Source organism: Uloborus diversus, chromosome 9 (assembly GCF_026930045.1).
Source record: "Uloborus diversus isolate 005 chromosome 9, Udiv.v.3.1, whole genome shotgun sequence".
Taxonomy (NCBI): domain Eukaryota; kingdom Metazoa; phylum Arthropoda; class Arachnida; order Araneae; family Uloboridae; genus Uloborus; species Uloborus diversus.
This window is the reverse complement of record NC_072739.1, coordinates 34,103,113-34,125,657: the sequence shown is the minus strand read 5'-3', so window position 1 is coordinate 34,125,657 and position 22,545 is coordinate 34,103,113. Positions and strand designations below refer to the sequence as shown.

General features: G+C 34.7%; 1 pseudogene; it reads left to right on the top strand.

Annotated features, from left to right (window-relative positions):
- Positions 1-18,388, top strand: part of LOC129230598 (putative inorganic phosphate cotransporter) — a 51,677-nt pseudogene extending 33,289 nt beyond the window's left edge.
- The last annotated feature ends 4,157 nt before the right edge of the window (positions 18,389-22,545 follow it).

Here is a 22,545-nt window from a genome sequence, read left to right as displayed (position 1 = left end):
AATGTTATTAGAGCTACCGTTTGAATATTTAAAAGCCTTAGTATTAGTATGTATGGGAAAATTTAAAACTTTTTTTAAAAATAAGAATATCGCTTTTGCTTCGTTTTCTACTTCAAGATTTTTCGTGATAAATTTTATCGGGGCTTATTCCAAAATTTTGACGAAGGTACAGAGCACTAAATCTTTCCGTTAGCTCAGAATTTCCACTAACTGTTTTTGTTGCTGCATATATATATGTCTTAAACCTTAGTCCATTTTCTATCTAAACTGCTGTAAATCTCATTCCAGATAAGATATCGTTGTTTGTATATTTAAGTTATTTATTTTCCAGGGAGTAACATACCCCGCCATGAATTCATTACTAGGACGCTGGGCTCCCAAGTGCCCAGCGAAGCTGTCTCGCTACCCTAGTCTACGGTGGTGGACCTATGGGGACCGTAGCTGCCTTAGTTTTCTCAGGATACCTTAGTTCCTCAAATTTCCTTGGCGGTTGGCCTTCTGTCTTTTACGTCTTCGGTTAGTGCATTAAATATTTCAAAAACATTATTCATATTAAAGTATTTTTTCAAACATTTTTATGTGCTAATTGGGTAGAGAAGGGGAATAAGTCACTAAATTCATTGAATAAACACATACATACACTAGTGCAGACGTATGTAGCAATAGACTGCTGCTATGAATATTAAACTTAATATTCGACTTTTAAGGAAACGTAACGCTCCATATTACCACTTGAGGCAAACCTGAAAATTCAGATTTTTAGTTAGTCGCCAGTAGCTGGTAGACCTTTTTAGTTTAGTTGCTACTTTTTTATCATTAGTAGTCAAAACATCCAGAACATTTTTTCTTTTTTTTTTACGAAACCAAAACTCTTTCTAGCTTTTTCTTGGATGTGCAATAGAAGAGTGACGCGAATATAATTGAAGAGCTGGGAGCAGAAATGTGACGAGTTACAAGGAGTGACCTTTTGATGAAAATTTTTGTTCCTCATAACTGAGATTGAAATAAACATGATAATGGATTATGTCAGTTGGAGAAAAAAAATATCTGGTTTTAGTATTGTAGAATATAGAAAGTATAATACCTTTAAAAAGTTCTACAACTATGTTTTATAAGTTGGAAATTCTCGCCTATTGAAACATTCACATCAGTAGCATATTACATCACTTCAATTGCTTTTTTTTTTTTTAATCCTTGGCTATACCATGTGAGCATTTGGAAACGTTTTTACATCACAAACTAAGAACAAAAAAATTGAAATGACTTGTTTTGAAAAACAAACCAGTGAAGTGGTAATTTATCTGTGGCCGGTTAGATTTTTAAAAAGTGATGTGGTTTGAGTATTTTATTTAGTTGCCAAAGTAAGACATGTAGTCGCAAGTGGTAAGGGGTTATTTTCAGGTCTAGTGTCAGACCCCTCAGCCATCACACGTTCTCTAGTCTTCAAAAAAAATTGACATTTATCTTTTAAAATACAACATACTCAAAGTATTTTTTTTTCATTATGAAAAAGTGATGCTATGAATTTTACTTCTAAAATTGAATAAAATGAGTGTGTATAGTCAACAGAAACTTATGTCAGTAATACTACGTTCCCAGAACCAGCGGATATTTAATTCTCGATCAAGTATAAACAGCACAGAACAAGACGCTCTTTTATTAGTAAATCTCACCAAAATACAATTTGATTCTTTAATAATTCTATGCGTTGTGTAGATAAGTCTCTTTAAGATCCTGATTTATATTCATATAGGAATTTTTCGTGCTTTTGGTTATAAAATCTACATCTACGTTATTGTTGCACAGGTACTTTAGGATGTTTGTGGTTTTTCTTGTGGATCATTGTTGCCTACGAAAGCCCAGATCAGCATCCTCGAATATCAAAGGAAGAACTGAGGTTGATTCGTTGCGGACAAGACAGACAGGAAGGTGTGGTGAGTTTAAAGAAATATGAAAGACGATATATACAAACAGCCATGGGCGTATCCGGGGGGGGGGGCAATTTGATTTATTTCCAAATGTGTCAAGCCTTTATAAATAGCCATAATCTCTGCCTGGTATACGGATTTTGAAGTTTTGAGATTTGCGGACCAGTCGTGGATGCGGACAATTCAGCTTCTTGTAAGAGAAAGTTTTTAGTTAAGATCTCTTGACTGGATCGTAAGGTCTATTGGTGGGACTCCTGTTATGACATTTAATCCCAGGTTGTACAGTGGGCTCCAGTCACTGTTAGAAGAAGTCTTTGTATTGTTTTGATCTTCTTTTAAAGCTCTGCTGTACATCCAGTCCACAAAACTGGCGCTCCGTTGAGAATTTAAGTTTCTACTACGTTTAAATAAATCAACTTCAAATAGTTCATAATAGGATCTTTTAAGACAATAAAGATCAAAAATTTCTCGAAATAATAAGAACACAAGATTTCTTTTGAAATTTCGAGATCCTGGGGAGGAAACTCAAGCTCTGGTGGCTGTACATAAGACTTTTCATATTAAAACTCTTTGAAAAAGTCAAATTGTTGGGCTTGACTAATTCACAACTCCAGTAAACTATAGGGGACGCTGCAGCCAGTCTAATGGCGGATGAAAAAGGTAAACCAAATGCCGTAACGTATAACTTGCTTTGACGCTTAGTTAATGACAGTAATTTTTCACTGTGTTTGTGGGAAGCTTTCTTTTATATTCTTGAGAAATTACATTACACCATAATGTAGCCTGTATTTTACCACAAAGAAAACAAGTGGAATGGAATGTTTTACCTTTTTCTTTAGTATTATTAATCACCGCAAGGTAGCGCATTCGAGCACTGGGGTTCCGATTTCTTCACTGATCTCTTGAAAACCCATCTTCAAAATCCTAAGAAAATTCAACCAGAATTCCTAGACCTGTTTTCACGTAACACATCCCTAAAAGAGAATAGGGGTTGTATCTTAAAATTCAGTATTCTGAATATCGAAGATTACTCAGGAAGCCTTGACATTTAACTAGGTTTGTTTATCTTTGCGATACTTAAAATAAAACTGAGCTGAAAAGTTCACAACTAGCAACTAAGCAACTTCTCATTAACTTAATTTTTAACTTAGTATTTTAATTAATAACTCATTTCTCTGCTCAAACATTATTTTATGCAGTGAGAAGCAAAGTGATGGAAGTGCCACAGTTAAAAATTTGGAGATAACCAGTAAAAATGTTAGGTGAACTTCTCCTCTGTTTTGGGGCAAGAGATAGTACTAGTACCCCTGATAGGTGCTGCTACGAAACCAGGGGCGGATCCAGAAATTTTATTAAGGGGGTCAGGTTTCAATGACCTGCGTTTTCCTCAAACTCAAAAAAAAAAAAAGAAAAGAAAATCAATTAAGCAGGAGTGTTCATCCCTCAAAGATGAATGGTGCACTGCTTCATGTGCTACGGAGCAACTCCCTCCCCCTGATCAAATGAGATTAAAACCCCTTCAAATCCCCCTTCCCAATTTTTTTCAATGGTCGCCGTGTGTGTGTTTGGGGGGGGGGGGGTCATATTCCCTCAGATTTTCGTCAAAAGTCATATTTTCAATTAAACTGGACACGTTGTCGTAAGCCTTGAACATATTGTTCTTTTGAAAATAAAGAAAACACTCAAAATAGCAATAACCCAGCAAACGAACGCTGTCAATTCTTTGAATTATGACACCCTGAGATTTCTGTAAGGCCTACCTCATAGAAAAAAAAAAAGGTCAACGTTAGTTCCATCTATTTTTTTTAGATCTAAAAATTGAAGTTTAATGATATTAAAAATAATTTTTATGCCACAGGGGGGGGGGGTCAGCTGATCCTTTGACCCTCCCCGAATCCGCCCTTGTACGCAACCCGATTTTGAAAAACGTTTCACTGAAAGCCTACTTAGGACCGGAATTTTAAGCACATTTTACTCAAAACTTGAAAATGTCCACTTCATCCCTTTGCTTCTCTCTGCCTCGTTTGTCTTTGAATCATAACAGTGTTCTGTTGTACAATACGTATTCGTGCTCCTCTAATCTGAGCACTATGCTTGTTTTACAGAGAGCACCTGTTCCTTGGAGAGCTATCTTGTCTTCAGGACCCGTCTGGGCTCTAGCTATCACACATTTCGGAAACAGTTGGGGCTATTACACTCTCCTTACAGAGCTTCCTACATACCTTTCAAACATTTTGCATTTTGATCTTAAAAAAGTAAGCAACCACATAATAATATTATATTTTGAAAACTTATACAATATTAGGATGCTTTGAAAGTGTCCCAGCATTCTGTTTTGTTTCAATGAATACAACTGGACTTTTGCATTTGATAAAAGATGAAGAAAATATCCTCTTAAATTCGCTTAATCTACTTTTGAGGACCATCTTGAAGAATAATTGCTATAAAAGAAAAATTATACTCTTTGAACTTTTTACTCTTTTGATTAAAGACCTATAAGGCACTACGCAATAGACTTCTAATTATAAGTCAACATTTTTTTTCTTTTTTTTTCGGTCAAACGTTACTCAAGCCCCATTTTTGGGCATCCACAAATATCACTCAACTGAAGCGAGTGGTGGAACAACGGGGATCGCGCCATTTCGACCAAATTGGCAAAATTTCGAGTTTCGTATCTCTTTTGTCGAAGCTCAGAATTATTTATATTGCTATCTCAATAACTAGCGCAGAGAAAACTTGATTTTGCTGCATAATTCCCCATTTTTTCGACAAAACTGGGACAGTAGGTTAAATGCGTGGTAAAAATTAAGAAATGGTTCAAGTCCCGTTTTTCGGCCTCATGCTTTAATTTTATAATGATTCCAAATATAATCAAGCAACAAATGACTTTGACACGACAAAAGAAGAAAGAAATGCATCGTTTAATCTAGTGTCAATTTTTCAAGGTCATAGATAATTCTCATTTTTAGTCCAAAATTAGAAATCCACCCTTTTACTTATGTTTAATTTAGCCCTATTATTCCTTTACTAAATTTTTAAAGAAAAATAAAGCCAAAACAAGCCAGACAGTAATCTGAAGTGTTTTCACACTCTAAAAATCTTTTGTTTTACATTAATAAATTGAAAATTGTTTCAGTTTTCTATATATGATTGTTTTCCTCTTTTTAGAATGGAGGCCTCTCCGCCCTTCCCTACGCGACGCAAGCAGCTTGCGCTGTGATAGCCTGCTTTACTGCTGACAAACTGAGACAACATTCCAATTTACGTATTACCACCATTCGGAAGATCGTCAATTCTGTTGGTAAGTTTTTAACGTCAAGAAATACCCATCATCCCTTTAGTCACATCCTCTTTCCGCGTTTTAATCCATCGGATCCCCTTCGGAGACGTTTTACTTGGTTTTCTGCATTTTTCGCATACTGGTTCAGCGTCTTATGCATTTTTGTTTATGCAGTTCAAGGCAAAAAAAATACAAGAAAGTATTATCGTTTGAATTAGCTTGAAATCAGCGTCCGATTAGGATATTGGCCAGAAATTTTCGCTTAAAATTTTGACTGCTAATTAAAACTATGTTAGCCACTTAGTGGTCCCTCAAAATCAGGGACCCTAGGCCACGGCCTAGTTCGACTATTCATTAATCAGAGTCTGTTTGAAATTACGCTAGGAGTGTTAAAGCTAATTAAACTTTTACGCACAACGCTACCAATAAATGTTTCATCCCAGGGATTCCAAAAAATCCAATTCGAGTTTGAGGCTTCAAGATATTGAGAAATTTATTTCAATTTCCTATAGTGTTTAGTTCACCTATTAAACCAAACCAAACCCAGTGGCACGACATCCGATGGGCACCAAGGCCTACTGTGCCCATCTCAGTCTTCCTGACCAAGGGCTCTGGGGGTGCGAGGCAGATGTTCCGGTTAGGTGGTCAGCCTAACGCAGAAACCACAAGGGGAAAAAACCAAGGGTGCAAAAGCACCCTTGATGCTCATTTTATTGACCCACTGAACTGAGGGGGTGAACGGGCTAATTCGACCATGTCCGATCCGGGAATAGAACCCGGGCCTGCGGCGTGGGAGCGCGAAGCGCAACCACTGATCCACTGCGCTTCATTACTAATCGCTTACAATAAATATTCTATTCAGTAATGCTAGAACGTTATTTATACTTAAAAAATGCAAATGTCTTGTTTAAATCTTGGGGCAAATCTCAAACTGAACTTTTGGGAGGGGTCAAAATAGTAAAATCATCAGTCTTATGGTTTGGGAAAACCTATTGTTTTTTCAAATTTCACTAATTCAGAAAATGTATCAAATGTTGATTATCTTTATCGGCATGGCCAACGGGCAGAGAAGTATACTAAAAATCCTGTTGAAAAGTTTATTGTTTGAGAATTTTACTACATCGAAAAAAAAAAAGCTTTAATGATTCAGTTTCTATTTCTTTTTTCCCCATTAATTTTTTTGGAAAATTTATACTATTTTCTTCGACTTTTATGGTTAAAATTTTCACATTTTTGAAGATTTTTGGAAAGTTTTTAACTATTAGCTTTTTTGCTATCATGTTTTGAATCTAATTCGAACATGTTCTTGATCGTAGTTTTTATCTTCATTTATCTGCACTAAAAATATTTTATTTGTACCTCCGAAATGTGCATATAAATTTGGCTGAATTTTTTAGGATAGCGAAATTTGTGCGATTGAGAATGGGTGCCCTAGGAATTACTCCGATTTGCGTACATGAACCAGTTTCGAAAACAAATTTCAGATGGCAAAAAAATGCGCATTGATGTAGTTTAATACTTATACATATAGTGGCCGCCGCTTATATGAATCACGTTTCTTCAAAACAGTTTTGATTCCATAAAACGGCTGATTCAATAAAACGGCTACTTCAATAAAGATGGATTTTGTTTTGTTTTTCACGATTTGATTCATTTAAGTGGTTGATTCAATTAATCACTGATTCAATTAACCGGTGTCTACTGTAATATTTATTATTGGTTTTGTGCCAAAAAAGTTACTGTTTGATTTGTATCTTTGAACAACTTTAGAAACACTGAAACTTAAGCACCAGGGCCGGCTCTAGTAGTTTCGCCGCCCCAGGCGATGTGAAGTGTTGCCTCCATTGTCTTAATAATATATCTATATTTTTGAAATTTTCGATCATACTTTCACGTATTGCTGCACTTTGAGCTGGGAAAAAAAGGAACAAATGTGTTTTTCACTTTTTTTTTTCTACTTTTGTTTCTTTACATTTTGCCATCGTGAAATTCTCAACCCTTAAAATCTGCCAGCCTAGGCGGTGATACAGGTCCTTTACCCCAGAAATCGGGCCTTTTAAGCACAAATGAGTAGTTATGAAATGTTGCTACTTACTGGTCACATGAAGTGAAATTAGCCAACGAGTAACAGCAACACCAAAATAAGTAATCTAGATCAACTGACGAGTCAACTTTAAAACTGATTGCAAACAAGAACAATTAAGATTGCTAAACTCAAGCATTGTTGCAAGAAAGTTTTCTGTGTAAAGCATTGTCGTTTCATAGTAATTTCGTAAGCAGCGTTAGCGTGTACAGTTAACTGGGGTAGCTTTGGCCTTTTTTGAGTAACATTGGCCCAACAAACAAAATTCAATTTGTATTGCCGTCAACGATTAAGTCAAGTCGGTGCTGCTTTGACTGGGCCCTTGAAACGAATGAGTGATAATCACTCTCAAGGGTCTAATATAGTTTAGACACTCTCGAGTGCCAAAAATAGTGCGAGACGATAAAATTAACGAGCAGATGGTATTTATTTTAAAAAAAGAAGAAGAAAGAAAAAGAAGTGCAATCTAAGGTGGTTTGTTAGAATGTCATGGGTTACCGCCATGATCGTTTTGGCAAAATTTAGGAAGTGCAGTCGCAGTAGTGACGTTGCTAGGGAGGGGGGAATGGGGACACATCGCATTACAAAAAAATGGAAAATTTTCTTTTTGTGACCATAGAAGAGAACTAAAATGAACTTTATTCAGAGAGTGTTATGGCTCTCCGTAATCAAGGCCTGATTAACGCACGGTCCGGTGGGTCCGCGGACCTGGGAACCACAAATTTAGGGGCACTAAAATAGCCTGAATTAACTTAATTCCTTCCTTTTTTTTCTGTTCCAGTGAATGTTCCTTTTCAGCTTTGAAAAGAATCAAAAATCGTTTAAGAAGCTGCGCTTCTCAGGATAATTTACAGGCGTTTTTCTTATTGACCGTTGAAAATACTGTGACATCAAAATTAGATTTCGATGATGTGATCGACACATTTTGCTCTGTTAAAGCCAGAAAGAAGCCTTTTTAAAGCTTAATGTCAGAATTAGTTTCTTTTTTTTTGCTATTTTTCAGTTTTAAATTGTTTTTTAATTCATTTTCACCTTAAGGTAAGGCAATTTTAACCATGATTAGTATGGTGACTATCAAGTGTTTGGTATTCAAATCCTACGTTTCTGTAGTAATGTGTAGGTTTCTAGTGCATTAGGTTTCTAATATAAAACACTGACTTTGAAATTGTGCTGATTTTCTCAGGAAGGGGGGGCAACAATTTTTACTCAGGACCTGGGCACCAGTTTGACTTGATCGGGCCCTGTCCGTAATTTACCCTCACCTATATCCGATTTTTATTTTCTGGCAAAGTCACTGAGCCGCATTAAGTTGCATTAAAAGAATGCACACGACATGAGACTTCTGTGTCCCATGAAAGAACAGAAATCGCTGAAACATTAGGATATTGAGCAATTTTGTTTCGTTTTAGCATTCTACGGCCCCGGCGTAGGCGTACTGGCTGTCGCGTTTGTGGGTTGCAACCCTGCAGTCATCGTAGCTCTGCTCGCTCTCTCGGTGGGTTTCAACGGGTTCGTCTTCTCGGGATTCAACGTCACCCACGTAGACATGAGCCCAGAATTCGCAGGTAAGCTCGATTCATTACTGAAGATGATTCCAAATTGTTTTGAGCTTGGAAATCTTGAATAATGACATTTATCTATTGTGTGTTGTTAGCTTTCCAATATTATCAACTTTAGGCTTCAATTTGGGCTTCAACAGCATTTTAAAAATTGAAAGCGACGAATGTTCTTTGCCTAAAGAATTAGAAAATATTGCACTTGAATGCTTTGTTACTTTTAAAATACAAAATTTAAATTATTTTGAAAGTTAAAATTAAAACAATACAGGTCTTTTTCGCGTTTACAGTACTTCTTTATTACGTAAAAAGTAGTAAAAAAGAATGTCTCATGTATAAAAAAAATATTTGATGGTATGGAATTCGTATCAAATTCAGTTGTACTCAAAATTGTTGTATGATTTGTTTTTCAGTAAATTTTAACCGTTAAAGGCTGATTTTTCTATTTGGACCATATTAAGAACCACCACACCTGTTTTGCCCAATGTTTAAGCGTACAATTTCATGAAAGGCAAAGAATGAAAAAAAAATACAAAAAAAAATGTAAATATTTCCAATTCGAATGTGTAGAAAATAAATTAAGAAAAAAATAAAGTAGAAGCAACTCTTCAACAATACAAAGGCAACTTTTCTGTTCAAAAAAAAAAAAAATCTGACTGTTCTCGGGGGGGGGGGGGGATTTTTTCTCAGTAACAGTATCGTTTGCAGCTCTTTTTATTTGGTAGAAAAATAATGCGGCTCGAATTTCTCTTTCCCCCTTACCAGAAAAAGAAAAAAATCAGCCAAAAAAAAAAAGTCCACAAACTAAATAATTATCATCGAAAATAAAATTATTTGCAGCTCCTTCTTTCATGTAAATAATAAAGCACTCTGATGAATTCCTTTTTATTTAAAATTAAATTTTAGAATAAAACTTTACAATTAAAAAAATATCATGGCTCGAAATTTTAGACTCTGAAATTTTAGACTTTTCTAATTTTTATATATTCGAATTTAAGGAACCATTAGGTATGCTAATCTGAAGTACATTTTTTTTTTTCAAAAGTTTTCTTACATTTAACAAATAAGGATTTTTCTTTGTTGCGCGCGTGAACGTGCGAGCACACCCATAACACGTACAAATCATTATTTTTCAGTTTCAATTCTTTTTTATGTTGATAATCCATGTTATGATACATAATGGTTGCTTATTTTCGAATGTATCACAATTAAAAGCCACATCTTAAAATTAAATGAGTAAACTGCAAATATATGCACAAAATGTCACACCCGTGCAAATGTATTCACTGTTTTAAAAAATCCTGAAATTTTACGGTAGAATAAACGAGAGTTAAAAAACGAAAAATGGATCGATCTCGAGACTTTCTTTCTGGCAGGTGGCTTTGCTGACCACCATACCAGTTGAGAAACATTGAGGGGAAATACGGTGTTATCTGCTCCGCACTGTAAGTCACGTGGTGTATCAATATGGGCTACAATCGTGAATTTTTTTCAGTACAATTTACTGTAATTTTTTTCTGAACTGTAAACACTCCATTTAACAGTAATAATTACCATGAAATTGTCGTGAAGTTTTAACAGTTTTGATCAAGTTAAGGCTTTCTATGGGTTTTCTGCTATTTAACACAACAACTAATACTGCCTTATAAATTTACTTTAGGAACTTTGATGGGAATCACAAACTGCTTAGCTAATATCTCTGGTTTCTTGGCACCTGCTTTCGTCGGATGGGCTGTCAGAGATGGAGTAAGTATACTAGTCTTTTTTTTTTTTCTAATAATTTTGGTGAAGCAACTTGAGATTTCCTTTCAGAAAAAGCGCATTAAAGATCTTTTCAAAAGATTGTCATAAAAATGAAATAAGTTTAACAAAAAATAAAGAGACTATTCTGTGTGTCCTAAATTTAAAAAAAAAAAAAAACGATGTCTGAATATAGGGTGAAAAAAAATACATTTTCATGATCAGTAAGTTTAACGACGAAAATGAATACATGCGTAAAACAGGGAATATGTGAGCAATTCTTCAGAAAAGTGTAATTTCTTGTCTCAGGTTCATAGCAATCGTATAAAGTATTTTCCATTTTCTTTCTAAATATTATTTATTTCTCACCTTCTAAAGAAGAAGATAAAAGGCACTTAAAAATGCTAAATGATATTTATTTAGGTTGAGGTTTAATATAAGAACTGAAATGGCATTACCATCCAGTGTCCCTAATCAAAACTACTGTCTTCAATGGGCTATCTAGACAGCAGTATAACAGATTATTACAATGCTTCAAGTATCCTAATCTGAAATCAAGTTCCCTTTTTTTTCCCCTTTATTTACATTAATGTGCTTTACTCACAGTTAAAACTTGTCCCGATTATTTTGCTTCATTACCATCCAACAGTTTTTAGTCTTGCCACTAGGTGCAATGTCATTTTTAGAACACGCTGGACTCGACTCAAGTTTTGGCAAGAACCAAAAGCCAAAACATCATATGAGGTAAAGAGAAGCAAAGGAATTTAAGTGACAAATTAAAAAATGGAGATAACCAATATGAATGGTGGGAGAGCCTCTCCTCTGGTTTCGGGTGGGGCAGTATCCCTGCCAGGTGCCGCTATATAGCAGAATTTGGAAAGTTTTTTCAATTGAAAACTACCTAGGATTTGAACTTCGAAGGCGTTTTACACATAGACTAATAATAAGAGTAGACCGAGCTTTCCCAGACTTGCTGATGAAAAAATTGGTTCATGGATACATCATGTGACTGGTGGAAGGCTTGGCGGAAACTTTGGCAGTATGGTTGCTAGATGGCAACATTATCTTTAGTTTGGCACTTGACATGTATTTTAAGACGTAATGTGTTTTCATTATAATTTTTTTACAGGTGCAGAGATTGAACTGTTTTACTTTTAGTTATGCATTATTTTGACATTAGTAATTAGTTTTTGATCACAGTTTTCAATAACTTTTATTTCATTTGGAACTGCTACGTCAGCGTTGGCGTGAATGTAATGGCGTAAAAGTTTTGCGTTACGCCATCACGTTCACGCGTAATTTGCGTAACACAAAAATGTACTAATCGGTATCTTAAATTGAAATTGTCGGTAAAAATCTTAGTTTGTCGATTCTTTTTGCGCGCTTGCATCTTTAATTGCTTAGAGAGTTATTGAAATTGACTAAAGAAAATGCACAATACTATCTAACCGAAAAACTTCACTATATTCACAAAATATTTACAACTTAGAATAACAAATTTACAATTTGGACTCCAGAAAAGATCATTCTTCCGTGTTCCATCAATTATATTTATTTTATTCCTTGCGGGCGTTGATCGTCTGTTACATCAACGCTCGCTGTTGCTAGGATAACCACCAGTCACATGGTTTGGTTTATGAGCAGCAAAAGGGTTGCCATAGCTCAGTCTATTCTTATTATTAGTCTATGGTTTTGCACAACACTTTAACACTTTCGAAGCAGCAGTCAGTTCAGGGGCACGGGACATCTCCGCCGCAGCAGAGGACATCTCCGCCGCAAAGTTTGTCTCTACCATTCCCCCCATGAGACTTCTCCGCCGCGTATTTTCCCGCCGTTTTCGTAGGACAGGACAACTCCGCCGATGAGCAGGTAGGGTGCAATATTTGGCGAAGAAAAATTGGCGAAGTTTAAATTGATTTACGCTCCATCCTGTGTTTTTCTGACTTCTTTGTTCTTTTTACGTTCTAAAAGAATTTGAATTCCATGTTTAAGTCAAGAATTTCTCATGTTCATAATGCATTGCATGCAAAAAAAAAAAAAAAAAAAAACCTCGGAGTTTTTTTTAAATTAGAATAAGAAATCTTTTATGCATTTGTAGTTTGGGGGGACAAATCAACGTATGTCACTTTCCCAGCAATGATGTACAAAAAAAAAAAAAAAAAAAATCATTTATCCAAAAATATTCCAACAATCTTCTTTTATTCAATTAAAATATTGATAAAAATGTTGTGTAAAAGCCTCCCCCAATTAATCATTTCTAAAACCATTTGAGGGCTTTTATTTTTTTCATAATGAAATTTTCAATTACCAATGTTGGAGGCTCCAGTTAAAAAAAAAAGAAAATTGTTTGATTGTTACTTTTCAGTTATACCTTAAGTCCCTTTTTTTTTCCCCACATTTTTTATTGTAAATGTTGTAGATTCTGAATCGTAAAACTTTTTATAAATTTTTGTTTTATATTCGCTTTATACTTTGAAACACTTAGAATTTCTAGTGTGACTATACATTGCAATACAGTAGACCCTCGCTTTACGCGGGGTTTACGTTCCACGGAAATACCGCGTAAATTAAGACTTAATAATCTGCTTTTTCTGCTTGATAGAAATACACATAAAACTTAAGTTTAATTTAAAAAAAAAAAACAGCCTTTTTTGTTTTATAACTGAGAGGGTTCTTGGTCTAATACCAGAAATAAGTCAAATCGACGTGCAACCAATAATATTGGGTAAGGTGTCTAATCATAACAATTAGATTTTCTATTTTAAACTGCCTTTGAAACTTGAAATAATAATAGTAATTATTGACTAATAAAATAAGCATGAGATCCCTTCCTTGCAATGTAACTCTACTGTCTGAAAATGAAAGCTATTGAGTTTTGACAGTGATTGAAAGTAAGTGACGAGCTACAAAGTAGCTACGGTACTGTAGTAGCTACATTTTTTAGTAGTTTGCAGTCTAGCTCGCTACTTTTTGACAAAAGTAGCGCAGTGAGTGGTTCGATGCAAAAAAAACTAGTAGTTTGTAGCGATTTCTGGAAACTACTTTTAAATAAGCTTTAAAAAAAATCACTGAAACGAAATTGACGGCTCCCATTCCTAAGGGGTGGCGCCCCCCCCCCCCCCCTCTGCAACGGGTTACTATTATTTAAAAATTTGGTTACTATTATTTGAAAAATCATTTAAAAAAACTGATAATAAATAAAATGAATAAGTCATATAAGCTGGTTAAAATTTTTAATCAAGATTTTCAACTTCTATGTAACTAGATTAGAATCAGGTGTATAAATAAGTTTTAAGTATTATTAAATATGTATAATTTAATGTTCACATTCAATAACTTCTCAATATAAAACATTGCTTTATTAGATACTAGCGGTATCCGTAGCGGTTTTGCCCGTAGTAGAAAATTAATTGGTCATTTAGTTCGCCTGTATATTTATAAATAATGGATGATGAATTTCTTGGCGATTTCCTACGTAAATTTGCTCGCCCATGTTACGGTTTCACTTTTTGATAATTTGCTCGGTGAAATGTTCTTGAAATTGGAATGGAAAAAGAACAAAATCGAACTTTCGGAAAATCGCTTAGACGTGCTCACCCCAATGCCACAAACATATTCTGTACCAAATTTCATGAAAATCGGTCGAACGGTATAGGCGCAATGCACATAATACAGACATCCAGAGACATAGACTTTCAACTTTATTATTATAGTAAAGAAGATTATTCGTGTTTGATATTCTCTTGCAAAATACAATTTTACTGAAAATAGTTATCACGTATAGTGATCACGTGTAATCAATCGCGAATACTCCTTTGACTTTCTCCTACATTTGACCTTGTTGTCCCTAAGCTATTTCCAGGAATCGGTAGGGAAGGGACGTTTATTCAAAGAATAAAGGGGTTGGGAACATTGAATAGTACATATAGAATGCATAATGACAAGTCCTAGATACTCTTGTTAACTGCAGAAACCCCGCGAATTCGATAAGTTTTTTTTAAATACTGAACCGTCAGAAAAAATTCTAAATCTTAGCAAAGCACGATTGTCCATCGTTGGCAATCTTGTATTCTTCATTCTCATTCATCCCTGTTTCAAAAATGAAGAGCTGCTTCTTAAATCCAGCATAGATAACAATTTTTTTTTTTTTTTTTTTTGCTGAGCATGACTAGATTTGTTGTTATTGTCATTATTATTATCATCGTTGTTATTATTATTGTTATTATTGTCTCAATTTCATATTCATGCACCTACAAAAACATCCGAATTCTTTTAATTTGACGTACAAAGAAGTAATATGGGGTCCACAATATATATATATATATATATATTTTATAATTTCGTCATTTGCTGTATTTTCTCAATGAAAAGCAGAAATATATCTCTCTATTTAAATAAACTATTTTTAGAAGAAAAAAAAAAGAATGTGGAAATTAAATCCATTTTGATTGATCATATAGGTTTCTGAAAATAAATAAATAAATAAATAAATAAAAATAAATATAGTAAAATTATTAAAATAAATATATTTATATATTTATGTGTTTATTTTTTTTTTTTGTCAAAGATTTTGCACCCAGTATTTATTGGAATTAGTTAGACGGACTAGTCTTCGTTCACCAACATTCAATCGAGACATTCATATGATTTAAATATATTCTTCATTTGAAATATATTTATCTTGGGGACAAAATCAGCTAAATATTCCAATTATTCTATTTTAACTAACTAGCTACAGCAAGTAAAATGCATACAATCAATAAATGTGCACAAAATATTTTTGAAAACGTTTTATACTGAACTTTGACTTTAAATGGACTGTCAATCTGACCAAAAATAACTTCTGACAAGGTTTCTAATGCGCTATATTAGGTATATAACTGGCGATCTTTCACAAAGTAGCCCGTGAATTAATTTCGTGTATTTAGATTCCCTGTTTGTCGCCAAAAGCTGATGTCTTGCCAAGAATGAAAATTTTAAACGAGTAACCCCTTTTCACACTTGAAAATGGCACGGCGGATTTGTCCTGTGCAAGGCAAAGGGGGGATCAGAGTAGAGGCGGAGATGTCCCATGCGGGGAAAAGGGCGCTAAAACTTGCGGCGGAGAAGTCCTGTTCCGCAGTTCAGTTACCTTTTCCCCATCTTTTGTTCTGATTAGCTTTCTTTGAAGAAGGCCCATTTTTCTAGCAGTTGAGTCACATGTCGCCTTTCATATATGACAACTACGTTTACCAACACCTACATTTCTCTCTGCTCTGCAAATTCTCTTGCTTTTAGCAGACAGCGATATAACCTGAAAGCGCCCTAGCGCATCGAAGTTTAAATATTCATTTCACTTTTACTTCCAGCATAAAAGTGTGTTACTTTATTTAGAAGTAAGTTACCGCCCCTAAGCCAAGACTAAGGCAGAACTAAATCCAGACTGATGAGTTTTAATAAGAACGGAACTGCAGTCTCTGGATGTGACCGGGTTGTCTGGTACATTGCATGTAGTTCTGCCTTAGCCCCGGCTTAGAGGTAGTAACTTACTGCTAAATACCCAAGCTTTGCTTTCAATTCATGAGTCGAACGCACCATGCTGCGGACACTCGCAGGTGAAATAAATTTCCTTTATCTACCAGTTTATTTGCACTCTCAGCTTCCATGAGATGCATTTGCCTCCCAGCTCGGTTTGGCAGCTGACCTGGAATCTCGAAACACGAAATAAATTGCATTCGATCCAGCCGTCGACTAAAGGTTTCAAATCATTACAACTTACCAGGAGAGAACAAATTTTATTAACTCGTCTTCGCATCGGTCATACCAGGTTCACCCATAAATACAGTCGACTCCCGCTACAACGCGATCCGACTTACGCGAAATGGCTATAACGCGAATTTTTCACCAGTAAAGAATTTTAGACCTAACGCGAATTCCTCGCCCGCAACACGAAACTTTTCGAAAGAGAATCGCGGTGTGTAAGTATCCACTTTGTTATTGGCTACTAAAAATTTACTTTTGGTGATAGCACCTTCATCCCTTTAGCATCACTCGCAGCGGATGTTCCCACACCGTACTAGTCTGAACATCGCTTACACCAATAACTCTACTCCTCATTTTCCATTCATTTTTTTTTTTCATTCTAATTATAAAAGTTCATGAAATATAATTCGTGTAATAACACATATGAGCGCTTTTTCATATAAAGTTCGTGAAGATAGAAAGAAAAATAAAATTTCCAACAATTAAAGAAAAGCTAAAGATTTTATGTGCTTGGACAACTTTAAAATGCGTCGAAGATAGCACAACAATTAGGTATGAGTGAATCTTCCACATGTATGCAATTAAAAGTCAAAAAAAAAAAAAAAAGGAAATTCGTAAAAGTTCACCGAGCAGTATCTAAACAAAATGCAAAAATTATGAAAATGGAAGCTGCTCTTATTGTATTGTGAATTTAAGAAACCAGGAAGTGGGGTGTTGCCACAAAGGGAAACGTTATAAAAAAAAAAAAACAAGTGAAGCAACTGTATTGTGTGTTTAACAATATATAAGAATGACGTTTTGATCACACAACATAAAACATTATCATCTTCACTTTAAGTTACAAATATCATTACTGGATCTACTGTAATGCATTTACCTTTTTTACTACATACTTTACGTACCGTACTGGTTCAATTTATGTCTTTTTTCCCATTGATCATTGATTTTGTGCATCGTAGCAATATTTTCTGCGGAATAAAATTTTTTTTTTTTTTAAACATAAATTTTTTTTAAAAAAATCAGTTTTTTATTTAAGAAACAGTAACGTATAGTTAAGAAATGGTTTTTAACAGTTTGAGGTAGTGTTTACAAGTGTCTAAAATAATTGTATATGTTTATAAAAGTTTTTACAGATACCTTTTTCTACAACGCGAAATTTCAACTTACGCGAGGGGTCTTGGAACGCATCCCTCGCGTAAGTCGGGACTCGACTGTACCTATTATGCCGTGAACTAGCTCCCACTTGTATTAAATGTAACGTCAACCAGACAGTGTTGCATATTTTATGCAACTGCCCAAATTTTAACCAAATACGTTCTAAATATTTTAATAATTTTAATCCATCTCTGAAGGAGTTGCTGGGGGATCCACCCCATCGCAATTTGTACTCCTTCCTCCAGGAGATTGGCTTCTCCTTTTTAATTTAGTGTCTGTGTTGTCAAAACGTAATTTTGTCCCTTTCCTTGTTTATTCAAGGTTTTTTGTTAACATATTGTTTCATACGTTTTTCATGTTTATATGTTTTTTATTAGTTATTTTAAACTACTGATGTTTATACCTTTCTCCCCAAAACATGTTTAATTTTATTATATCCTGACTTTATATTTCTGTATAAATTTTAAATCAAAAAATCGTTTGGCGCATTATAGCCCTCAAGGCTCTTGCGCCATTAAAAATAAGCAAACCAACCAGCCCAGCTCGGTTATTTACTAATCCAGGCGGATGAGTTCTAAGAAGAACGCAACTGCAGTCTCTGGATGGGATAACCGGGCTGTCTGGTATATTGCATGTTGTTTAACTATTATTTCTTTTATTGTTTTTTGTACAAATAAATATAGCTTTGCTATTTTCACACGGCAGCAAACATTGAAAAACTGGAGTACCGTTTTCGTGACCACATCAATTGTTTACTTCATCACGGGAAGCATGTACAACTACTTTGGATCAGCTGAACTGCAGCCATGGGGATCTTCAGCCAGAAACACGGAGCCTGAAACAATTCTCCAAGACCCTGAAGACGAAGAACCCGAAAATAATAAACCAATGTCATACCCATAAACAGTTTGATTGCATTTTCGGTAGAAGGTCCAATGCTACACTCTGGGGGAGCGATTAAAAGAGTTTGCTGCTTTTTATTTCGAAAAAGAACTGAAAACACTGCACAGTTCACCGTGTAACAGTTACTGTAAAATGGACTGTTTAGTAGCTGTTTTTAAATGTTGACTTGAAGTTGCCGAGCTCTCGTCCTACCTTTTAATTCTGTGCAATATAATATATTCTAAAAGTATTGTGATGCTATGAAATAAAAATTAGAAGTTTTTAAGCGTTTAGATTTTTTTTCCAGTTCAGAATTATTTACTTTTATTACAACTATTTAGTTTATACAGTGAAAATATATCAACGAATACATATTTTTTTCTATCATTCATATACGTAGTTTTAAAAGGTGTTTTTTTGGAAGTAGAGAACTTTAGGTTCAAATAAAACACAGTTAAATGTTGTTAATTGCCATGAATGTTGCTTTATTCGAAAGATTATTCTTTGCCATTTTTATTTAAATATGATTTCTGGCATATGGTCACCTCGGCTGGCTCGGAGAAAGTCCAATTTTCACACTTTTTGCAGCAATGGAGGCCGTATGTCAGTGATAAGGTGACCAATGTTCTTTTCCAAGGCGTCAATCGTCTGTGGCTTGTCGGTGTAGACAAGAGAGTTCACATAGTCCCACAAAAGGTAGTCCAGCGGTGTTAAATCGCGTGATCCTGCAGGCCAATTCACGGGTCCATTACGCGAAATTATTCGTTCACCGAACGTTTCTTTCGATAAATCAACTGTGACACGCGCTCTGTGGCATGTTGCACCGTCTTGTTGTCTATTCATGATGAAATGGCAAACCAAACTGAACACAAAACAAGTGACAGCTATCAAAATGGCACACATATCAAACAATGTTGCCAACTTAAAGTTCTATAATTCTTTAAAAAAAACACATTTTATATGACATGTTACGCAATCGTTGCGAAAAATTCTAATAGGATTCATTAATTTGACGTACTGCTTAGATATAAACAAGGAACATGAAACATGTGGAAATGGATTCTTCAGTAGAAAGCTCAATGAGTCAAGTCCGCGCAAGCACAAATGCTATGGCAAGTGAGTGTGATTCGAGATTGAACGTCTGGTCAAAAGTTAACAGCAGATGCACGTGATACTACTAGTACTACGTTTCTCCACCTTTTATCCATCTTACCCCACCTCTTAATGGATATGCCTTAGGTTTTACCAGAGTCTGGTTTTATCGCACAAGGGATCCGCACAGCGGGCCCCAGTATAGCTGGGAGTGCCGTAGTGACCTGATCGGTAAGGTATCGGGCTTGTGACCGGAGGTTCCCGGCTCGATCCTCGCTGATCGAAGATCCACCGTCTTCACTAATGGCGACTGGCGGACGTTAAATATGCTCCTGGTCACAAAGTCCTCCAAGTGAAATGATACCTCTGGGGGTGCTGGACCAGGGATTGCTCGGTTTCCGGTCTGGTTCAAAAAATCAGGACTGTCTTTAGGGTCCCATCCAACTGGCTAAGCCACAAACAGTGGCAGGTACGGAGGACTCGAGAGTGAAAAGTATAGCTGGGATCGGCCCCTGCTCCGTAACCCCCGCCTATTTCTGTATCGCCTGCGGCTGATGACAATTGATGATTTTAATGCTTTTACCCCTGGATGACCTGTGGATATCTAGGGGTGTCAAGACGTTCCTGGATATCCTCAGGACTAGATGTCCGGCTCCTTAAGGTTCAGAGGGGTGAAACCGGATGGACTTACTCTGGATGTCCGGTATCCAACGGTATAATTATTGACCTCATCGACATTGTCAGTTCGGAGGAGATAAGGTTTAAGACATACATAGGGTTTAAATAGTATAGACTACTTTTCAAATAGCCCAATTGTAAAAAGTTGAATCTTTCAACTTTTTAATCCTTTCTTGCAACGAATATTCGTAAGAATGGTTTTAAAAAGAAAAGAAATGATAATTCTAAGTGATATTCCATGCTCAAATGAGCTAATTTATTAATCTGAGCACTTTTTTTTCAAATGTTTTCGTTCAATCCTCAAACGATATGTGTGTATGCTTTTTATTTATTTATTTATTTTTAAAGTAGCGACTACATTTCAAAAGTAGTTTGTAGTCGCTACATTAAAAAAAAAGTAGTTGTAATTGTAGTTAACTACATTTGTAATAATTTGTAATAAATAGTTGTAGTTCGCTACAGTAAAAAGTGTAGTTTTTCCAACCGCTGATCCAACGGTAACAGTATTGACCTGGTGCACACTGCCAGTCTAGAGGAGATAATGGTTACAGGCGCACAGACACACACAGAGACAGACGTGCAAAGAAATAAGTAATACAGTCAACGCTCAATAGAACGGCCTTCATCAAGTCTCATTTCCTATTCCATAGATGCATTGCTATTTCAATGTTTATTAGAGCGTTCAAATTGAACCGTTCATTCCAATATAACGTTGAAAATTAAGTTTCACTTTTTTAAATATCCTCTTGACTACCTATTCGAAAATTAATATTAAAACTTTCATGTAAAATCATATACTAAAGGTAAAATATTTCCACGTTGGTATATGGTTAAACAAGTGATGAAAGTCACACACAAACGGTAGATATTAAGAATTACATTTTAAAAAGGCGGAAAATTTCTTCAATGTCTATATAAGAGGAGAAAATACATTTTGAAAAAATTTCAAACAAAGAAAAGAACCACCTAAAACAAGTAACACTCGCATCTAATTTTGAAAATAACTGATTTCTCTTGGTTATTTTCAATGCATTTTGTCGCTATACATATTATTTCTAAGTTATGTGTAATTTCTGGATAGTATTGAATCATATTTTTTTTTTAAAAAAAGAGAAAAATTAACACATTTTAAAATTATTTATTATTTTGTTAGTTTTTTTATTTTTTTTAAACGAAGCATAACTTTGAGAATGATTCTTGCTTTAAAAAAAAAAGACTAAATTTCACGCAATACGTTATAACGACCTCTCGTTATAGCGACCAATTTCATTTGAACGACAGGGGTCGTTATAACGAGCGTCGACTGTATAGGTATATGGAAAATGTTTTTTTAACTGGTAGTTTAACTTCAAATGTGTAACTTAATTGATTTTTGACTACTTTAATCGTAGTTGATAAAACAAACTTCTTTAATATGGATTTGAAACACGTGCGGTATAAAAATGCAATTGATCATAGAAAACATTTCCCGGTAAGCAATTATGAAATTTAAGAAATCAGTGATCTTGCTCTATTTCCAGACAAATGAGTTTCTACTGTATTCGGAAGAGCCTGTGGCTTAAAACATACGCAAAGAGAAAGGGCGGGGAAACAGGTTGCAAATAAAATACTCCATTTTATCTTTTTAAAGTTCGTATCTACAAATTAAATCAAAATTTATATGAAACATGATTTTATTTTTTTTCACAACAAAAACACTTGCGAGATGAATTTTTCTTTGATTACTAAATAAATAAATAAATAAAAAGAAAAAAAAATAAATTTAGAAAAAAATTGAAAAAAGAATTTAAAAAAAAAAGAAAGAAAGAAAAATAAACACACAGTAATAATGACTATGATGTAGTAAAATGCTCGTGTTTTAGTAATGAAGATGCTGTTCTTAAAATATATTTCTTTCTTTGTGAAGTTATTTTAAAAAAAAATATCTGTACGGTTTTGTAAAACAATTTATATTCCTATTGAAATAAAAATTTACTGTCGAGTTAAATTGACAGTTCAACTAACTAATCAGACGGTAAAGTATTTTTCCTTCCTGCGTAATAAATTGTTTAGAATTAAATCCAGGTCGAAAATTCTCATTAAATCAAATCGTTATTGTACAATCAAGACAGCGTTTAAAAGCACGTTATCTCCAAAAGAATGCTCGTGCCCTTCAACTCTCTGTTTACGTTCCAGTTGATATTCGAAATGATATCAATATGTCCATTGAAGTTCCCCACTGACATATTTTTGCTTGTTAAACACTTTCACATTTTTTCAAGTAAAAATATTTTGCGCTAACAGAACGACGCAAATTCTAGATGTATTTTACTCATTGCATAAGAAAATAATAAAAATATTTACCTTCATTTGTTTGAAGAACGAACAGACTGTTCGAGAACTATTCATTAAGTAGAATTTTTACTGCTT